This window comes from Ictidomys tridecemlineatus, chromosome 2 (genome assembly GCF_052094955.1).
Source record: "Ictidomys tridecemlineatus isolate mIctTri1 chromosome 2, mIctTri1.hap1, whole genome shotgun sequence".
NCBI classification, from domain to species: domain Eukaryota; kingdom Metazoa; phylum Chordata; class Mammalia; order Rodentia; family Sciuridae; genus Ictidomys; species Ictidomys tridecemlineatus.
The window spans coordinates 20,715,548-20,736,901 of record NC_135478.1 but is presented as its reverse complement, the minus strand read 5'-3'; the positions used below and the strand labels follow the sequence as shown (position 1 = coordinate 20,736,901).

The window sequence follows — 21,354 nt, the reverse complement described above, 5'->3', positions numbered from 1 at the left end:
GAAATGGCAGGAGGTGGGCCTCAACAGGGAAGTACCAGAAGATCTCAAAGTACCTGGCCCCAGATCCTTGTGGGAGTCACTTCCATACATTGCCTAGGAGCAGGTAGGCAGGCAGGTATGTCCCAGGGGGCCTTGCAAACAGTACAAAGGAAATAACACAGCCTCCCCCACAGCTCTAGCAAGTGCCTCCACCCAGATAGGATACCACCCAGGGAAAAGTTGGTGGAGAGGAAAAGTCTATCTGAATTATCTGAACTGATTGCAAGGCTCATATTAGGGATTGAATTGAGGTGGTGTGTGTGTTGGGGGGGAGGGTTGTAATTATAAAATCATGGGGGAATATATTTCCTGTAGCCAGTAGAGGGCACTTGGAGACAGCAGAAAACTTGAAGGAATTGGCTCTAATGATGGAAGCACAAAATCAGGTATGTGGGGTTTGCTTTCCTAAGAAGAAGAGATCCAGGGCAGGAGCTGAACCTCCCAACCCCTCTACACCACCACCTGTGCAAGGAAACAGTTTGTCATGGGTTCATGGTGGGAGGAAATGCTAATGGTGGAGACTCAGCCCCTCACATTCCGGATCCTTTCTAGAGCGTCACTGGGTTCTGGTGGCTGCAGTTGCCTGGGGGTAACTGGGCAATGCCAGACCCGCAGGGACTCCCTAGGTTGCAGGTCTTCCCACCTGATTCAGGGTTCTTCCCACTCTTCCCACTCAGTCATATCTCAGTTCCATGCTACTCTGGGGATCCAGAGAGAGCCTCCCTGTGCGTGGGCAGTTGAACTGGTCATGGGGACATTTGAATGAGTCCCTCTGCTTTGGGGGCAGGAAGTTGTGAGGCCTGGTTGATGTCCCCCAGGTGAAATGCATGTCTGGCCAAGAAGACCACTACCCACGGGTGTGGATGTAAGAGAGGAAACATCACAGATTGAGAGGAAACCCCTTGCACACCCTCCTGCCATACCCAGGATCAAAGGAAAGCATCTTAAAAATAGTTTACAAAATGCTCTGTGTTATTAGGGGATTTCCCACCTTTTGAAATTAGCCCACCTAATTAATGCATCTTCCTTTTGCACCATCCCACCAAAAACTTTTCAAATAAGTTACAGGCATTATGACCCTTTTCCTCCTTAACTTTAAAATTTTTTTGTAGTTGTAGATGATTAGAATGCCTTTATTTTATTTATTCTTATGTGATGCTGAGAATTGAACCCAGTGCCTCATGCATGCTAGGCAGGCACTCTACCACGGAGCTACAGCCACAGCCCTTGCCTTAACATTTAGCCTGTATTTTTCAAGCCCCATAAAGCCCAGCACAGTGATTAAATCCAGGACTAAATTGTTTGTTGAATAGTATCTAGCATACACCATGCTAGGCTAATCTTGCTCTAAAGCCCCAAAGAACTTAAACCAGTGAGGGAAATCTGGACCTGTAGCTTAGATCAGCAACTTGGGGACCAGCAGCTCAGCAACGCATAGCAGATGAGACAAATCCAGGAAAAGGAAGCAAGAGAGTAACCTGGAACATGAAAGGCAAGGCAGAATCCATCAAGGTTTCCATGAGTTTCCAGGGAAGCCATTGGAAGAAGAGATTTCTGAACTAAAGACAAAGGTTTAGGGACCTCTTTTTAGAAGAGAAAGAACAGAAAAGAGATGTGTTGTTCTTCCACACCCGAAAATATATAAGCCCACAGTCCTCCTCAGGGCCTATATTACCTGTGACACTAAGGCCTTGAATAGCTGTAGCAATATTCAACCCCTGCCTCTCCTGGGTACCTGACCCCCAACAGTGGTGTCTCCTGCCACCCTCAGGCCCCTGAAAAAGCAACTGTATTGTATTCTCAGCTGTTCTGGTGTTCTGCAGAAACTGGAAGCGACCAGCCAAAGCAGGTAAAGTTGTAGGGCTTAGGAACCAGGTAAGTAGGCCCCATAGCCCATCAGCTGTGGTCTAGTCCCTGGTCCCTGTCAGTGGCTGTGCTGTCAAGGATGGAATCCCGACCCACCATATTTGTCCCAGGGATGAAGAGGGAGGGCTCAGCCAGATATCAACAGCCAGCCAAGCCTCTGGGGCTTTACAGACATATAGAGTGCCACTTCTCAACTCTCATTGATAACTGGTTGGTCATATTTTGCATTTTTATCAATTCATCATGAGTCAATATTTTTATAAAATACCATAACACCAAATTATGAGAAAAAATAAATTGCAAAGCAAACTAAAATATAATATCAAATTTTAATTGGATTCAACAGACATTAAATTGCATTTTAAAATATAGGAACAAACATAGGGAAAACTAAAAGCATTATGAAGACAGTACCCATTAATCATTGAAAATGTGCCTAGGGCATTTAGTATGGAGACTCATTGTTAAATTCAACTTTTATAGTTCTGCAGCTATAACTAACCAAATTGTAAAAAGATAGGTAAGTGGTGATTTTCTGTACTAAATACTTAGACCTGCTTGTGAATGAATACTGTTTTATCAGTATTAAGGTTTATAATATAATAAATGAGTATGATTCTTTTAACTTTTATTTTAGCTAGCTCAGGTTGATAACTGTCCCATTTACAAGGGATAATGTATAAGCTTCTCAGCTCTCTTATACTAACACTCCAGATTGAAGCTGATATATCTAATTTCTTGACAAAATATTTCCAGTGGGGATTGTTTTCAAGTCTATAAATCAGGCTTAAGGATACACAATGCAAATTTTTATTCCTCCAAGTTAGATAATGAGGTTAATCTTTAAATTTTGAAAGTATGATAACAATTAAAATCATGGTAAATGAAACAAATTAGAAAAATAAATATACACTTTCAGTTTTCAGATTTTTACGCATTTTTGGCTAAAGACTGCCAAACAAACCTTAAAACATCACTTGTTGTAATGTGATCATTAGTTAGTGGCTCATGCCACCTGCAACTCAACTCAAGTGTTTCATGACACTTGAGCGGACTCACATGCTTTGTCATGTGCTTGGACTTCATGACAATGTTAATTGTCCAAAATGCATCTAACCATTTACTCTCAATTTCCATTCATATCTCATTGTGGACAGTTTGCAGACTGACATGAGCCCTCAGACCATTCTTCAGGTAGTGCTGGTGTGGGGACTTCTATGGTATAAAGCACCTTTTTGTTAAATATAATGAATTTCTGGTTAAGTGATGAAGCTTTTAAAATAATTTGTTATTTTTGCTTTTAGAAAAATCCCCCTCGTGGCACAGAGCAGTGGGGAGAAGTTGATGCCTTGGGATGGGCCCTTCTTCTTACTTAACCTCAAAACAAACATCATAAGTGAACATTTCCGCTTGATGATACAGCCACCCCTCATGCAAAGAAACATAAATTCATGGTTTTCTTCAAACAGAAGTGCAGGATCTATAGGAGATGTCCAGGTTATATCTTGTCCTTCTTGACCCTGACTTGATGAACTACAATGTGTGGTTGCATTGTAGTGTTAACTGTGGAATTGTTTAAGTAGGGGATGGAAGATTGAAAAATCAAAAGGGAAAATTGATAAAGCAATAGTACTGATAACCACGGGAATCAGAGCCCTCAATTCTGTAGGACTGGGGGAGCAAAGGAAATATGTGGCATTGATTAGACAAAAAAAAAATCAATCTAATTATTATGTTACTGTCTCTTAGCTCTGAATTCACTATTATATACCCTGCTGAGGCTTCTGTGTCAGGTGCTGCAGATAGGGAGACCCCTGAGGCCAGAAGGAGAAGCAAGAGACCTGTTTCTTCCTGCCTGTGAGCTGTCTCCCTCAGCAGCGCTTCTCCACCCTGGCAACAACATGGCTCTCCCTCATCCTAGACCTGCCTCACCACAACACTCCTTCCTCCTGCTCAGGGAGGGAAGTGGAGACGCACCCTCCCCTCAGAGCTCTGGGTTCACCTGCTCAGGACCCCCTCCTCTGGCCTTCTCAGTTTATTTTATTCTAACCTGTTTCCTTTTCTCCCCAAGTCTTACAAAAGTGGGGGCTCTGATTCCTGTGGTTATCAGCACTATGTTTTCCCAACATTCCCTTTTGCTTTTTCAATCTTCCATCCCCTTCTTAAGCAATTCTCCATATTCTGTCTGTTGAAAACAAAGCCAGTCCTTCCTACTGGTTGATAATTGTTACTCATTCCTCCAGCACCTAGTTCAAATTTGTCCTCCGTTGGTCGGAATTCTTTGTGAGTTAATGAAAATTTTCATTTTAGCAAGATAAAAACCATATGTTGCCAGGCCTATTAGATGGGCTTTTTAGGGACTCAAATATAGTGAAGGAAGGAAATAGTGATTATAAACCATGGCCCTGAGGCCTGTTTAGAAACAAGGACCCTAGCACATTGTTATGATTATGCATGTAAACTCTAGAGTAGAGGCAGTCATATCAATTGGGGGGCTAGCACAATAATCCAGGAGAAGGATAGTTGGTGGCTCTGTTCCAGGTGGTGGTGGAGAAAGAGGTGAAGAGAGGGTTAATTCTAAATGAATTTTGAAGCCAATCTGACAAAGAGGTTTGCTGAGGATTAGATGGAAGGTGAGAGGAGTCAAAGATCTTCCCAAGGCTTTTGACCTAAGCAGCTGGAAGGATGGAGTGTCCATCAGTTGAGTTGGGGAAGGTATTAGGTGGATAAAGTTTCAGGAGAAATCCATGAGTTGAAGTATGCACAGTTGACTTTGAAATGTCACTAGGTGTCCAAGTGCAAATGATTCCAAATCTTTGCTCTTTGACTTGATTTATCACTTCCCACTAGAATGAGGAAGCCTGATGTCAGTCCCTTTCAGCTCTCATTTCAGCATCTCTGGTGCGCAACACAGTGCCTGGACCACAATCATCTCAGTAAATAGCATTTGAGTGAATGGATGAAAAAAAAATTTGTATACTGCAGAGGTTCCAATTGAGGCCAAAGTTTGTCTTATTCAAGTTTCAACTCTACATCTTGTTTTCTAGTCAGGAAGAGAATAACCATTTGGTTCTGTAAACTGCAGCTTCTATTGTTCACTGGAAACCCATCTTGCTAGCTCATCACTTGTAAGTTGAAGTCCTTCTTCCCTGAAGTAGAGAGAAACCTCTCAGAGAGAGACACAGGAGTTTTCTGTCCTTCTTTTATAAGTGTGGCCTAGCTTGGATTCTGCTGGAGACTTATTCAGTCAGAAGACAGGGCTTTGACAACATCTCGGCTCTAGAAGGCACCAGGGGACTGAGGTGGAGCAGGAGATGCCTCCTCCTGGCTTCTTTCTTTGTGTGTAGATGTGCTGTTTGTGTTGTGTTCCCATCTCCTAGGAAACCTGAAGAACATTCTAGAACAAGTTCTCTGGGAGCTTCCCTCTCTGCTCAAGTTCAAATCCAAGTAATTACAGGCTGTCTGTTGGACACTTGTCAGGGGACCACAGCCAGGTGCCTCCTTTGCCTGGTGTCCAGCACAGAATAGGAGGAGCCCTTCTGGACACTCTGTACTTTCACCTTAATTCAGCCAGCTCGGCCTTTTGCACCAGTGCAACTCTATAATGAGCTGCCTATCCAGCACCTGACCTCTGGTGTCACCTTCTTCATGGAGGTTTTCTTTACTAAAGATTGCCAAACAAACCTTAAAGCATCACTTGTTGTAATATGATCATTAGTTAGCGGCTCTTGCAACCTGCAACTCAACCCAAGTGTTCCTTGACACTTGAGGGGACCCACATGCTTGGTCATGTACTGGACTTCATGAAATGTTAATTATCCAAAATGCATCTAACCATTTACTCTCAATTTCCATTCTTATCTCGTTGTGGACAGTTTGCAGACTGATGTGAGCCCTCAGACCATTCTTCAAGTAGTGCTGGTGTGGGAACTTCTATGGTATAAAGCACCTTTTTGTTAAATATAATGAATTTCTGGTTAAGTGATAAAGCTTTTAAAATAATTTGTTATTTTCGCTTCTAGAAAAATCCCCCTCGTGGCACAGAGCAGTGAGGAGAAGTTGATGCCTTGGGAAGGGACATTCTTCTCTTACTTAGCCTCAAAACAAACATCATCAGTGAACATTTCCGCTTGATGATACAGCCACCCCTCATGCAAAGAAACATAAATGCATGGTTTTCTTCAAACAGAAGTGTAGGTTCTATAGAAGATGTCCAGGCCATATTTTGTCCTTCTTGACCTTGACTTGATGAACTGGAACCTGTGGGTGCATTGTAGTGTTCACTGTGGAATTGTTTAAGTAGGGGATGGAAGATTGAAAAAGCAAAAGGGAAAATTGATAAAGCAATAGTACTCATAACCACGGGAATCAGAGCCCTCAATTCTGTAGGACTGGGGGAGCAAAGGAAATATGTGGCATTGTTTAGAAAAAAAAATCAATCTAATTATTAAGTTACTGTCTCTTAGCTCTGAATTCACCATTATATACCCTGCTGAGGCTTCTGTGTCAGGTGCTACAGATAGGGCGACCCCTGAGTCCAGAAGGAGAAGCAAGAGACCTGTTTCTTCCAGCCTGTGAGCTGTCTCCTTCAGCAGTGCTTCTCCACCCTGGCAACAACATGGCTCTCCCTCATCCTAGACCTGCCTCACCACAACACTTCTTCCTCCTGCTCAGGGAGGAAAGTGGAGATGCACCCTCCCCTCAGAGCTCTGGGTTCACCTGCTCAGGACCCCTCCTCTGGCCTTCTCAGTTAATTTTTGTTCTAACCTGTTTCCTTTGCTCCCCAAGTCTTACAGAAGTGGGGGCTCTGATTCCTGGGGTTATCAGCACTATGTTTTCCCAACGTTCCCTTTTGCTTTTTCAATCTTCCATTTGTTTCTTAAGCAATTCTCCATATTCTCTCTGTTGAAAAAAAGCCAGTCCTTCCTACTGGTTGATAATTGTGAATCATTCCTCCAGCACCTAGTTCAACTTTGTCCTCTGTTGGTAGAATTCTTTGTGAGAGTAATGAAAATGTTCATTTTAGCAAGATCCAAACCATATGTGGCCAGGCCTATTAGATGGGCTTTCCAGGATCAAAAATGCAGTGAAGGAAGGAAACCTTGATGATAAACCATGGCCCTGAGGCCTGTTTAGAAACAAAGACCCTAGCACATTGCTATGATTATGCATATAAACTCTAGAGTAGAGGCAGTCATTTCAATTGGGGGGCTAGCACAATAATCCAGGAGTCGGATAGTTGGTCGCTCTGTTCTAGGTGGTGGTGGAGAAAGAGGTGAAGAGAGGGTTAATTCTAAATGCATTTTGAAGCCAATGTGACAAAGAGGTTTGCTGAGGATTAGATGGAAGGTGAGAGGAGTCAAAGATCGTCCCAGGGCTTTTGACCTAAGCAGCTGGAAGGATGGAGTTGCCATCAGTTGAGTTGGGGAAGGTATTAGGTGGATAAAGTTTCAGGAGAAATCCATGAGTTGAAGTATGCACAGTTGACTTTGAAATATCACTAGGTGTCCAAGTGCAAATGATTCCAAATCTTTGCTCTTTGACTTGATTTATCACTTCCCACTAGAATGAGGCAGCCTGATGTCAGTCCCTTTCAGCTCTCATTTCAGCATCTCTGGTGCACAGCACACTGCCTGGATCACAATCATCTCAGTAAATAGCATTTGAGTGAATGGATGAAAAAAAAATTGTATACTGCAGAGGTTCCAATTGAGGCCAAAGTTTGTCTTATTCAAGCTCCAACTCCACACTTGTTTTCTAGTCAGGAAGAGAATAACCATTTGGTTCTGTAAACTGCAGCTTCTAGTGTTCACTGGAAACCCATCTTACTAGCTCATCACTTGTAAGTTGAAGTCCTTCTTCCCCGAAGTAGAGAGAAACCTCTCAGAGAGAGACACAGGAGCTTTCTGTCTTTCTCTTATAAGTGTGGCCAAGCCTGGATTCTGCAGGAGACTTATTCAGTCAGAAGACAGGGCTTTGATAACATCTCGGCTCTAGGAGGGGCCAAGGGACTGAGGTGGATCAGGATATGCCTCCTCCTGGCTTCTTTCTTTCTGTGCTGATATGCTGTTTGTGTTGTGCCCCCATCTCCTAGGAAACCTGAAGAACATTCTAGAACAAGTTCCCTGGAAGCTTCCCTCTCTGCTCAAGTTCAAATCCAAGTAATTACAGACTATCTGTTGGACACTTGTCAGGGGACCACAGCCAGGTGCCTCCTTTGACTGGTGTCCAGCACAGAATAGGAGGAGCCCTTCTGGACACTCTGTACTTTCACCTTAATTCAGCCAGCTCGGCCTTTTGCACCAGTGTGACTCTATAATGAGCTTCCTATCCAGCACCTGACCTATGGTGTCACCTTCTTCATGGAGGCTTCCTTAACTCCCCATTTGAGTTTATGACCTGGGCAGTGCTAGGGGAATTGTGAGTTCTGGGTCATTGTGAAAGCAAGTGACAGAATCTGTTATCTGTGTGTTGCACTGAGAGAGAGAGAAGCCCAGAAAACTTTCAGGATCCAGACAACACTTGATGGACCAGCCTTTTGACTTGAATTACTTCAATGAAGGCATATATGTCACTTTCTTTCTAGCTTACACATGTTCAAAGTGGATTTTTTCAAAGGGATTAACCAAATAAACCCTAACAGAATGTCATTCAATTCTTCCAGAGGAGTCTAGATGAATCTAGAAAAGACATTGAGCTGATCTTGCCTCCCCACTCCCCTACCGTAGTCTTGAAGGTGAGCCTGAGTTTGTAGAATCACCCATCTCAGTTGGCCCTAGAATGGGAAACTTTTTATTCAGGGCCCTGGGAGCAAGGGTCTGTGGTCACCATATGCCCCAGATAGTTACCCTTTACTCTTCCTGGATCTCCCAGATCCACATGCTGCAAAGCTCTGTGTGATAAGGGGACAGACCCTGAAAAAGATGAATTGACCCACTGCTGTATTCCTTGTAACATCTGATTCACCACCTTTGAAGGAAGGACATTCATCTTTGTGATTCACAATTTTCATCTGCAGAGACTCCAACACTCCCCACAAAAACACAAGGCAGGAAGGAGCCAAGGTTCTTGGTGGTGTCTCCCATCCCTTGGCTTATTTCTGACAGCTGTGGTCAAGAGACTTGATTTGGCCTGACTTTTCTTTTTCCTTTGTTAACTTCCAAGGAGTCATAGGTAAAGTTGACAATTGTTTAGCATTTAGATTTATTTATGGTTTGATTTTTTAAGCAATTATGTTACTGGATTAAGTTTGTGCAAAAATGAAGATGCTTATCTATGTAGTATCTACACAGTCAACAAAGGGCAACTGGCTGTGTTAGCCATCCTACCCCTGTCCTAGTGGCCATCTGGCAGGCAGGTGTCCTTGAAGAACAGTGTCTGTGTGACTTGTGCTGAAAGGGTAGACAGTGCCCTCCCCACAGCGTTACAGGTAGAAGGTGAATCCAGGAAGTTCAAGGACCACCACTGGGTGCATCTTTGAGAAGCTGAACAGAAGCTATCATGTTGACAAACAACTTCTCTTGGAGGACCAAGGGAGAGAGGGAACTGGTGATGGGACTAAAGTCCCAACCATAAGCACTGGTTTACGTAAAAAGGAAGGAAGCAGCTCCTGGTTGAAAGGAGCCAGGAAACTAGTCATGAGGACTAAAAAGTCACCATAAGCAGTGATCGTTCTTCCTAGGCCCTCCTTACTGAAACCTGAAGCAAATCCACCCCAGCAACGTTATTTGAGGTGAGGCATGCACAGTTACAGTTGAAACTGTAGAAGGGTCAGGCTCAAGATATGTGAATTCAAAAAGGAATTATCTAGGTTGTTAAAAGTAATTTAGGGATGGTCTCATTGTTTGAATGACCTAGAGTTCTTTTGAACTTGTTTTCCTGATAAGACCCATCTCTAAAAGCTCATCAGAGGGGGAAGGATGTACTCTGACTTGGCTCTTTTTTTCTCTGTTGGGAATGACAGAGCCATTTTGATGTTTGGAATGTAGAAAGCTTTTTACTCTGTACATAAATCATCCTCGAGGCTCCAGGTGGCTCTCTGTATACAACCAGTGAGTCACAGGCAGACCGATGAGCCTCGGTGGGAAGACTTGGGGCATCCTCTGTTTGGGGATTTGTATCCAGGTGGTCTGGTCTCTGCTTTGGTCCATCATCCACACTTAGCCACAGTCCTGGGATTTGCCATTCTGTCCAGGAAGATTTCATAGGGAGAAATTCTGAAAACAAGTTGATTAACCTTTTTTCTTAACAACTGGTGTGATGGGCAAACTGGGAAGACTTGTATTTTAGGCACTTTTGTCTAGAGCCTGCTGTCCCATGTCAGGGGTGGGGAGAGTTTTGAGCACTGAAAAAATTTTATTAATATATTTTAATGTGTTATTTGAAGTATCACTTGGTGATCTCATTATATCAAAGAAGACATTTGGTATTTGTTTTTTAGGGATTGGCTAGCTTCACTAAGCATAATCTGCTCTAGTGCCTTCCATTTCCCTGCAAATTCCATGATTTTGTCGTTTTTAAGTGCTGCGTAATATTCCATGGTGTATAAATGCCACATTTTTTTTTATCCATTCATCTATTGAAGGGCATCTGGGTTGGTTCCACAGTCTAGCTATTGTGAATTGTGCTGCTATGAACATCGATGTGGCAGTATCCCTGTAGCATGCTCTTTTAAGGTCTTCAGGGAATAGTCCAAGAAGGGCAATAACAGGGTCAAATGGTGGTTCCATTCCCAGCTTTCCCGGGAACCTCCATACTGCTTTCCAAATTGGCCGCACCAATTTGCAGTCCCACCAGCAATGTACAAGTGTACCCTTTTCTCCACATCCTCACCAGCACTTCTTGTTGTTTGACTTCATAGTGGCTGCCAATCTTACTGGAGTGAGATGGTATAACATTAGACTTTAAAAGGGATCATTTCAACTGTGCTTGGAAATCATCCTTCAAGGATACAATATCACTTTCATTTGCTAGTGGTAGTATTAGGCTAAAAGTCTTTTTATTGTTGTTGAGAAACAATGAGTCAGGCCAGTGCTTTGTAATTTTTTCATATCACATGCACGGAAAATGGTACTACTGTAAGGCACATGGGTATGAGTGGATGAAGCTGCTCTGGGCAGGAGATGGCACCCTGTATTTTGGCATACCTGTCACTTTGGTCTCAGACACTAGTGGGCTAAGGCACATTGGTTAGAAAGTTTGCTTTGGATTGTGTAATGTTAACAGGTGATTTCCCTGAGGAGACAGTTATTAGGCAATTGTTCAGAATTATCATCTCTCCCTGTCAGCTCGAAGATTTAACACTGAACAATCAAAAGGTGAAGTCATTATAGGTCCTTCCCTGCCACCATCCCTAGCTGCCATTTCTGGGAGAATGTCTTAAGAAATCTTCAGAACTCACTCCTGTGGAAGTGTCAGACTTCAGTAGTTCTGGAGCCTGGTACAGATCCTAAGAGAGCTAGTTAGGGGCACTGGGGACCTTTAAAACAAGAAAGGACCTTTATTTTTAACTGACATGCAACATACACATAGTAAAGTGCATTGATCTTATGTGTACAGTGGAATTATTACAAATAATTGTACAAATTATAGAACATTCCTGGCATCTCAGAGGTCTTCCCATGACCCTTCCTTCTCAGCCCTTCTCCTCCCAGCTCAGAAATACACATCATTTTGCTTTATCATCATCATCAATTGTGCCTGTTCTTGATCCTCACACAGTTGAATACTCTCTACAGAGTATATTCTTTTGAAACTAGCTTCTTTTATTCACCATAGTATCTCTGCAATTCATCCACGTAGTTGCATAACACTGAGTCTCTTTTGTAAATTTCCATTTAGTATTGTGTTGTATTTCATTCTTTCTTTAAAACCTAAAAAGTACAGAAATACTATGTATCACAATATTGAGAGTTACAACACCTGTGATTTTCATATTACATAATCCCAACGGAAATAAAAGGTAGATTGTAATGATCTACATAATATTGCAGTAAAAATTATTTTTAAAACTCATACCCCCAATTCCAAAAAAGGACTTAGGGCATATACCACTTTAAAAATTATCTGGATTTGATTCTGCTAGTTACTTTGCTCTAATGGTAGATAAGTAAATTTAAAGGAGGTGGTACATATACTGTAAGTAGAGAACCAATTCCAACTAGTAAATTAACTGTTACTTTGTTCAGGCACAAATCTGAAAAATATAAATTATTTGTGATATTCTACCCTAAATATGAGTGATGTTTAAAAAAAATATAAGAATGTCTTACTTATCTAAAAGTTCAATAGCCTGTTAATGAAAATTAATACAGAAAATCATACTGAAATTACTTTTGCCCATGTTATCTTTAAGCTTAAAATGTCATTTGAAAATATTGAAGTCCTTTATTATTTAGAGAACTGTCAACCAGGGAAACTTCATTGTGACATTGTGCTGCATAAAAACCATGTTTAACCCTCACATGACTATGGGAAAAATGTCTTCCATTGCAAAACAAGAGACAAAAGAAAGTCTACAAAATCAGTTTGGTTTAGGCCAGCTGGTTATTGTCAGCTATTCAAAAAAAAGTCAGAGAGGCCCTCCCCTAAAACTTCCTTCCCAGCAGAAATTCTTTTGACAATGACTTCTGTTTAGGGTCTTCCTGTCACTGTTTATTTTGGGGGCTTTGGGGTGTTCTTTTTTTAATGCATCACTGAGGTAAAGAATTGTTCTGTGTTTGTATTTCTTAAAGAATTTGCCTTGCACTGATTTTAATATCATACCTTCAATTTCAAGAATTAATGTTTATATTGTTTGTCATAGGGTATAACATAACATGTAGAGCAGAAACCAAAATTTGATTTCAAGCTAAAGATCATTTCCAGATGATTTTTAGGTTTATTTTCTACTCGTTTCTCATTGTATCACATTATTTAATCCTATTTCTGTTACCATAGTTTTAATGTGGATACTTTGATTTTAATTCAGTGAAGTACAAAATTGTCTTTGCCTTTAGGAGGAAAAGAAAATCTTCAACAAGAAAATCTTCAAAATATGTTTTTAACTGAAATGTTTTTCTCCCAGCTTCCTATAAGTATGACTTAAGGACTTAGACAATCTTTAGAATCTTTTAATATTTATAACTCTTCTTAATTGTATGCTTTTCTCACAGGGGACCATTTGCCTAAATCTTTGGAAGGATTTTTTATCTATGAAGAAGAAGGCTCTGGCGTTCCAGGTTTTAACAGGAAAGGAAATGATGCCATTGTAGAACAATGGACTGTCATTGAGGTGAGCTGCAGTCTCTAACATTTTACCCTTACCTTTATATTTATTTCACATGTTGGAGACCTTCATTGCTGAAACATGTAGAATCCTTAAACACAGATTTGACCATAGTTTGGAATTTTATCACAAATGCATAAAAAATTTCTTTCATACCCTTTACCCAATGTTGAAAGTAATGTGTTTTCTTCAATGCTAATTTTTTTGTAAGATAGCAAAATAAAATCTTTTCATAAATAGCAGGAGGTTCCAAAAACTTGGAATTCTCACCCTAAACACAGTCTCCTGGCACTGAGATTCTCTTTACACAATGCCATGACAACTGGTTGAAAGCAAAAAAAAAAAAAAAAAAAAAAAAAAAAAAAAAATCAGTCACTCAACTAAGCATTTTCTCTCCAAGCAACCAATGTGACTGACTTTTCTTAACTTTATGAATTGACTTTTGAAAGCAAAAATATCCGAAAGGTGTTCTCTTTCTTACCAGGCCAAATATGTACACATAGCATTGTCCTTCATAATCAGAGATGACATTGCTGCTGATGTTATGCACTCTGAATTCAGATGTCACTGAATGGACTGCCCTTGAGGTGGACAGACTGAATTCAGGTATACTCTGTTATGTGTATATGGCCCTCGCTGATGGGCTCCTACAGTGACACTTCTGTCTTCCTAGCCTTACAAAGGTTAGAGAGACATAGCCTATTTTCAAAGTGACTAGGAATTCCACTGGGCGTGGGGGAGGTTTGAGGGGAAGAAGTGAAGTTTTCAGTTTTAAAAAACAAATTCCAAATGAATAAAAAGCAGCAAAAAAAAAAAAAAAATACAGCCAAGTTCCTCCCTCCCTCACTACTCAGTCCTCACTCCAAACTTTCATCTTTACTTTCATGGTTTTGTTCTAATGGGGGCTGCATATATAAATGTTCAATCAGTTGATACGGGTGTACAGAAATTTTTACCCGATTTCCTGTCTGGAAGCAGGGTGAAAACAACAAACTTATAAGGAAATTAGGGAGATTCAAGGTGGGCCCAATAAGTTGCATGTGACAAGTGACACCAAGAAGAGAAAGCACTCAAAAGCAGATGGGTCCATCAGAATATGAGGCTCAGCCTTAGAACAGTGTAGAATAGGTGTTGACAGGGGTGGTTCCTAAGCCATTTGGAAGTTAATTTTTGGTTATCTTGATGTGTACGTTGAATTTACTGTAATAATTTTAGACTTTTTTATTTTGGTTCTTGATGTGTTTGCTTACAGAAGAAGTGTGAATGATATAGGGTCCTTTGTAACTAAGTGAGTGAATATCCTTTCTCAGCCTTGCAGTGTCCGGATCACAGATATATATATAAATACAGCTGCTAATATCTTCCTCTTTTATCCTACAGCAACAAAAGAGGTATCAGCAGATAAAGAGTTCTGCCTTGGTAATTCAGTCATATATCCTGGGTTGGAAGGTGAGTCTAAAAGAAGTATGCTTTGTTTATTTGGGGGTTTTGGGTTCTTCCCAGGATGATGTATTTAGGCTTACCCTGCAGGGGACAACTCCTCTGCCTCCTGCCTACCCAGTAAACAATCCAATGGGAAGAATAAATATTATGGGCCAAGTGGGGGGCCCTGATGGCCATGTCTTGGCTGCTTCCTTCTAACCAGCTTTCTTTTTGAGAGCTTTGTTCTCCAAGCAGGAAGTTCTTGAAACAATACTGGACATGATCTCAGTATTCCCTTACCCCAGGTTTTTGACGGAAGCTGTGGTCCAGAAAGGTCTTACAGCCATTGCTTCCATGCTTGTGACGAGTCCTGTGCGATTTCAGCACCCCCAGCCTAACAATTTCCATATGACCATCTTGCAGATTGCCCCGTCATGACTAAAAGATCCTGCACTCTGGCCATGTCTAGTGGAGAGAGGGTGACAAGGAGTGGTCACTGTTGAGTAACCTGGTTCCAGTCCTTCCTCCATTGCTTAGTTCAGGGTTCAATGAACTGTGTCTCTCATGCCCCATATCTAACCTGTGGCCTCTTTTGATACAACTAGCAAGCCAAGAATGGCTTTCATATTTTAAACTGTTGTTAAGAAAAAGCAAAAGAGGTGATTTCATGACATGTAAAATTTAATAAAAAATATAGCTTTGAATGCCATGAAGATTTGTTGGGACATATCACATTCATTCATTGCACAGACCATCCAGCTGCTTTTGTTTAGCACTACAGCGGCAGTCAGGTGGTTGTGTTAGAGGTCATCTGACCTATAAAACCAAAAATATTTACCATCTTGCCCAGTACAGAAAAAGTCTGTGAACTTCTTGCTCGGAGCCTGTGCTGTTGGGAGATTTTATGGAGTAGTCTGGATCTAGACAGGATACTTTGAGGCTCCGGGTGCGTCCAGGCTTAGGGCTTCTTCAGAGAGTATACCCTAGGCCAGGAGTCCAGCAGCATTGGTGGACATTTGTCTAAACTGACCACGGAGGCCCTGGTTGTCCCACAGAAAAAATGTCAAAATGCAGACCTGAGCACACAGAGTAAGTGACTGCTGCCTGCTGGGTCTTCCCTAACCTCATTACTGGACCTTGGGACTCAGTCTGCAGGCTAGAAACTGCAGAGGCAGGACCTGGAGTCCACCTCCAATCCAGATACTTCCCTGGCTTCCATAAAATCCGTTCCCAGCCATTATTGAAAAGAAGCCACCAGTTTGGGATCCGTGTGGTCAATGTTATTAGCAAATTTTAAAAACTTCTTTTAAATAAAAAGAATAGCTATACCTATATTCGAGACAGGTCATGATCAAAGAGGTACTATCTCTAAAGTTCCCCTGACCACATTCTGAGAACTCTCCTCTCCTCTGATGTGTGTCAGCTGGCATCGCTGTGGTTAGATTTTTCCTGTTGCCTCTCAGGCCAGGAGGCTGCTGTTCTCATCCTGTGCTGGGGGTGGGGTGGAACTGCCCTGTCAGGCTCAATGCTGTCCTTCTTGACCATCTCAGACTGTTCTGGGCTTCCCTTTCTTTAAGATGTTGATGTTTCACTGGGTTATGGGTGTTAGGACTTTCATCTCTTCCAGACTTTTCTCTTGGTTACTATGAATTTTTTTCTTTTTATTTTAACATTCCCTTATTTGAGTCATTCTGTATCCTAGGCTCGAAAAATCCTACGGGAACTGAAACATCAGAAACGCTGTAAGGAGGCAGCCACAACCATTGCCGCCTACTGGCATGGGACCCAGGTAGGCCAGAGGCCCAGAGGAAAGCGATGGGCCAGGAGTGATGTGCACAGAGCCATGGACCCTCAGCTTCAAGGGGCAGAACGTGTTTCACTGGCTTAAGCTACTGAGCACGCGTTTGCCTCTCACTCTTGCCAACATTTTGGTGTGGGGTGGTGGCACATGCTTCTGCATTTACCTTGGGGGTGACTGGTGTGTCTCTCTTTTTCTTTCTCCATTGGGGAGCAGCAGTAACCTTTCCTGCCTTAAACTTTTCTGTAACTCCTTTTCAAATGCATCACAGGCGCGAAGGGAACTGAGATGGCTGAAGGAGGAGGCTAGGAATAAACATGCTATTGCAGTTATTTGGGCTTACTGGCTTGGATCTAAGGTACTTGGTGCTCGCGTTCCCATTACTCCATTCTGGAATTCTGCAGTAATCAATCTTTATCTCTAGCATAGAGGGGATGAATGATTATAATCAGTAGTGACTCAGCCTGGTGCATGTCCTAGCAGCCAGATTTAATAAACCTGGAGATGTATCAGTAGTGTGCATAGGAAGCTTAGGCATGTGTAGACCAAAACAACTAATTGCTTACTAATAAGGCATTAGTAAATAGTTGCTAATTTTGAAAAACTCTTCAGTAACCTGCATGCTTGGTTTCTCCCTCTTACCCCCCACCCCTCCACTGATGTATGCTGGCAGCGTTTGTAGAGGGTTTTTTTTTTTGGTGGGGTGGGGGTAGGGGGCATGTTGGGAATGTTAAGATTTGGACTTGAATTAGTCTTCAATGTGTTGGCAATGAAAATGCCTTTAATGCATGCCTTAAAAATTAATCCATGAATGAAATTGTGATTTTTTGGCTCTATGTGGCAGCTATTGATTATTAGAAGCAAAATATTACATGTGAAAAGAGTTATCTTTGATTTCACAGAAAATTGTGCTCATGCAAAGCTAGCTATAATTGCCACCGAAGAATCCCAGGAATTTCACCATCAGCTGTTTGCTTTCAGAAACAAAGGCCTCCTGAAATGTTCTCCCTAATCCCCAGGCAGAGTCCTGGGCTCTGTGAACATTTCACATACCCCAAGGGACAAGGTTTTTAGATGTTTTTGTTACTTAGAAAACCAAAGGTCATCTTTGCTAAAAATGTGTATTCCAGTTAGAGACACAAATATCCACAGAGTCCTCTGTTTTTAAGTCTACCTTGTCAACATTAGGAGCCCATCTTGTGAGAAAAAATGAGAAAAGTCAACCTTTGCCTGCATAAAGAACTCAGTTTGCCAAAAACTAACCAAAATTGTTCATTGGTGTTTTTCCTAAAACATCTGTGAAAAAAAAAACTAGTTCCTTTCGTCGTCTAAGGGAAATGTCCTCGCAGGGGCAGAAGGACTTATAGATGTTTTTTTGCTGAGATCTCTCCACTAATGAAGCTTATTTCCCAGTCATGTGCTATATGATGTCTTAAAAAATTAAGCCTATTTTTTTCCATTTAAGATAGCATGCATTAATTTTTCCCTAAGATTAATTTACAAACCTGAAAGGTATTTATTTCACTTTTTGCCTTGTTTCAATCTTCAGTATATTTCCCTGTTTGGGACCTTAGCTAACATTTAATTTTTATACATACTACTTCTAATTTTTCAACTGGAAAAAATTCTTTGAGTTTTTAAATTTTCTTTCTCTCTCTTTTTTTTTTTAATTTGCACTTCAGTGAAGCAACCTTTATTCTTCTCAGTTTTGCAAATGGTTGTTCATGAGAGTTGCCTTTTTATTCATTGAAATGAGGTTCACAGCTTCTGTGGCCCCATGAACTCTCAGCAAAAGGGAAAATCTAGTGGTCACTGTGTCACTCAGCATTCTAAGGCTTCAATAAGGAATAAGAGAGTAGAGAAAGAAACAAAGAGCCAGAACAGGAGGGGGGAAAAAAGGAGAAGAATGGGCAGGGGGGTGAGGGACAATGACCTTGTCCCTGCTACACAATTTGGGTGCTACACAAATTGCCTCCTCTGGAGCAGAATCACCAACAGCCTCGCCAGCTTGACACCAATCCCTTGGGTTGAAGTGGTTTTGCTCTGTTCCTCTTTTGTTCTGGAATCCTATTCATAAATTGGCTTTTCTGTTTGGTGGGGTATCTTTTTCTGGTCATTTGTGCTGTCTGCATTGGGCTGTCTCTTTTATTTACTATCTAAAACATTCTAGGCTCGAAGGATATTGAAACGCTTGAAGGAGGAGGCTAGGCGTAAGCATGCGGTTGCTGTCATTTGGGCTTACTGGCTTGGACTGAAGGTACTTCCTCTACCACTTCTTTCTGCCCAGGGTGAACTCTGTAAAGCCTAGCACCTACTAACCCTGAAAGAACTACTGATAATGCTTGCTGATGGTCTGCACAGTCTATAAAATGTCATCTTGCCTGATTTTTCTTTTTGAGAAGAAATATGTATGCTAATATTTTTGTGATTGTAATTTAATAGGTGTCAAGTCATACACAATGTGGCATATTTTATGAAAGATCCTTTGTCACCTGAGTTTGATTTTGTGTTAATCTTTTGAGCATATATATTTTTTTTTTAAATCATGAGACAGAGCACAATGGTGGAGCTGAAAGCTGACCAGCCACCCACAGTCACCAGCCTGGGCATAGCGGGTTTCCTTTGCCTGCATCTGCCTCTTCTGCTCCTCTAAAGGCTGCTTGGATTGGAGTCCAGCATTCTTCAAAGCAAGCATCATCTTAACTGTTCAGCATAGACACGAAAGGGTTTTGTGTCAGTAAACTTATGGATTTTCATAAATGAGATGACAGAGATCAGTGGATCTTGCAGTTAATGAGAACTTTAAATTCAAATGCCTTGTGATTAGGGCAGGGTTTTATTCCAGAGAGATGCTTATTGCTGCAGTAGGACAAGGGTACACATAATTAAATATGTAAATACGACTGCGCTTTGAAAACCTTCAAAATGACTTTCAGACAGTGTGAAGATTTGGCCTTCTTAATATTCAACTACTAATCACCTTAAGGAATCATCCAAAATCATCTATCTATAGTGCCTACTGGGGATAATTAGACCCCCTCTTTTGTTATACTGTATTTCCTCTTCATTATTTTTACTTTAATCTGATAACACTGAATCTTATTCTAAACATTTAAATATTAACTGAGAAATCATTGACTCTGAATCTGAACAACCCTTAGAAATATCCCTGAATCTTTGAACTTTCTACAATTTCCCCTGAAAGTTCAGCCTATAAACTTTAAAATGTCCTTATTAATCCTGAATACTCATGAAGTAATTTTTGAAGTAATTAAGAAGTAACTTAAATGTGAATTTAACAGATGTTCTGTTTGAAGAATTCTGAAAAAGTTCGTTAACTGCTTTTTTTTAGATGCCAAACAAAACTAAACATTTTTCCATTTTAGTCACATCTTCTAATTTGCATTGTAATTTTCATAAAAAGAAGAGAAGTAAACAACATTGAGTGAGGATTCTTACTCTGTGATAATTTCTATCAGTAATAAATATGTTTATCTTCAGTTCTTGGTTTAATTGCATATTATTTCAAATGTTTTTGCATTCAAGGTGTGCATTTAGCAACCTGCTATACAAATTCAGCTTGTAGATATTAAATGTCATTTTAGCAGAAGTTAAATAGCTTTTCCCCCAGTTTCCAATGAGGCAAAAATATTTTAAGGTGTTACCACTATTATTGTTACAAAATAAGATTAAACTTCTTTGGAGTCCAAAAATGAAATTAATTTTACCTTTTTTTTTCTTAAAAGCAGATTATATTGATATGAACAATAGCTTTGCCCTTTGAAATGATTTGATTTTTTTTTTTTTTTTGGAAATGATTATAAAGTACACTGAACCCGGACCTTTTAGGACTCCTGGTGCCCATGAGAGGTCTCCATGGTATATACCAGCATGTTATCACCAGCCTTTTACTGTTTATGTTTTGGGGAGAAATGACCTATTCTGTAGAATATCAAAAAGCATGTTGCAGTGAGCTCAGTTATTATAATGAGTTTCAACTAGATAGAACTAACCACAGCAGAACTTCTAATCCCTTGTTTAAAGATGTTCACATGCAACTTGTTCCACCTTAATTTGTGTGCTTTCCTGAACTATTATAATTTCAGGAAATTTTCAATTTCTTCATATCCCTTCTAGCATCATAAGTTGGAGATTCAAAATGTTTGTGAATCTAACAATTCCTTGGCTAAAAGGGAAATTATAAGTGGAATATAAATACAAGGAGGATCTGCCTTTATGGCATATGGCATAAATTTTAAACCTTAATAATCTTCAGTTGTGTATAGTGGGTCTGGGGCTCAGATGCCCAGAGGGACCAACCTAGTGACAGAGAAGCAGCAGGTGGAAGGTGGCATGGGACCGCAGGACTCAGGCAGTTTGGAACATGCCTGTCTCTTCAACAGTGACCACTCTGGCCCACCAGGTCCTTTACTTGTAGGAATGGGGCTCACTGTTGCTAAACCCAAGAAAATTATAAAAGAAATCTACAGTCTTAACGAGTAAGATATTTATGTACAAACTGAGTTTGGTTAGTATGTTGGTAGCTTTCTATTGTAGAAATATTTTGAACATGTGCATTTAAACCTAAGAAATTGGCAACAAAAGAAAAAGCTACTTAATTCCAGATTATTCAAATGGAGTAATATTTTGCTATATCCTGGCTCTCCCATTTATATTAGGATGATAATAAATTTAATATTTCTCAACTTCAAAGTTAGCTGTATCATTCATTCACAAACTCCTCATTTAGTTATTGTTCTTCATTAGACAGTATACAGAATAAATTAAAACAATGTAGCAAGGGAGAGTGAATCAAAACCATAATATATGTTTTAAGTGCTATGATAACATTAAGTGTAAATTGAACGGAGGATAATGGTAGTTTAAAAGCTTCTTACTATTTTATTTTTTACTTAATAAAATACTAAAAAATAACTATTTTATTTTTAGCCACATTCAGTTT

At 40.6% G+C, this 21,354-nt stretch overlaps 1 protein-coding gene across 5 annotated transcripts in view; it reads left to right on the top strand.

Annotated features, from left to right (window-relative positions):
• LOC144375030 (trafficking kinesin-binding protein 1-like) overlaps positions 1-21,354 on the top strand; it is a 120,906-nt gene that overhangs the window by 88,267 nt on the left and 11,285 nt on the right. The window contains exon 15 of one of the 5 annotated variants that reach the window (XR_013434333.1): positions 13,059-13,116. The exons of the other annotated variants lie outside the window; for them this stretch is intronic. The gene's annotated coding sequence lies outside the window, so the exon portion shown is untranslated. Of the gene's footprint in view, positions 1-13,058; positions 13,117-21,354 lie in introns of those variants that run through there. 5 annotated transcript variants of the gene reach the window in all.